Source organism: Mus caroli, chromosome 9 (assembly GCF_900094665.2).
Source record: "Mus caroli chromosome 9, CAROLI_EIJ_v1.1, whole genome shotgun sequence".
NCBI classification, from domain to species: domain Eukaryota; kingdom Metazoa; phylum Chordata; class Mammalia; order Rodentia; family Muridae; genus Mus; species Mus caroli.
The window spans coordinates 84,983,464-84,984,541 of record NC_034578.1 but is presented as its reverse complement, the minus strand read 5'-3'; positions in this window follow the sequence as shown (position 1 = coordinate 84,984,541).

Here is a 1,078-nt window from a genome sequence, read left to right as displayed (position 1 = left end):
TTGTTTTATGGTCAGACCACTTCATGATTCATTATTATTGAGCTTGCCAACACCTTTTTAAAATGAGGCCAAGAATACACTAAAGATCACACGTGAAGTAAATCATTAGACAGTACACAGCTGTGGTTGTTTTGGTCAGTCCTTTTAACTTTTTTTTTTTTTTTTGAGATGTGATCTTGCTAAGCATTCAAGGTTGACCTGGAATCTGGACTTCACCATGTAGCTGCCCTTGAACTAGCTCTCTGAACACCCTGTTCCACTCCCCCACCCTCACCCCAATCCTGAGATTACAAGTGGGAGCCACCACATATTGCTGACTGCGCTGGCTTTCTGAAGACTGCCTACAGTGGCAGTTTGTCAGGAATAACCATTGTAAAAGTATGTCTTATGATATAAATATGAGGTGGGTTTCCTTTGGAAACCTTCCTATTCCTTGCTTTTACTTAATAAAACTATATTTGCTCTGCTCAAACAAAGAGGTGGGAAGGAGAAAAGAAAGANGGGAAAACNCTGAGCTGGTAAGTAGGCAAGAGAAAACACGGAGTAATGGGGGGAGGGGATACAATTAGTTTATAGGCCACACTAGGGCTAAAACTAAAACAAAATTTTGAAATAGTGGAAATTTCACCATTTTATGTTGAAAGAGAGAGATTCGGTCTTTGCCACATTTAGTTCAGCTGGACAAGTAGCTTCAGGACTGTAAATCATTCGTGGCTACAGTTTGATTTCAGAATCCAGACCCTGGTAGGTCACAGAATTGGGAAAGCAAAATCACAATGTTCTTCACCAGAATCTTTCTAGGTTGGAAAACCACGAATCTGTTTACAATTTCTTCTTCCGTTGACTGTGGATAAAATGAGATTACGATGGCTGACTGGTTCCGGTTTTGTTGTTGTTTGTTTGTTTTGCATTGAGGTAGAGCTTCGCTGTGTAGCCCAGGTGGCCTTGAACCCAGTCCTCCTGCCTCAGCTTTCCTAAGGCTGAGACTGCTGATGTTTGATACTAAGTCATCTTTCAGGTCCTAAGAGTCAGAATACCAGGAATTCTGCTGGAAGACTGCCTCTCCTAGCAATGACTG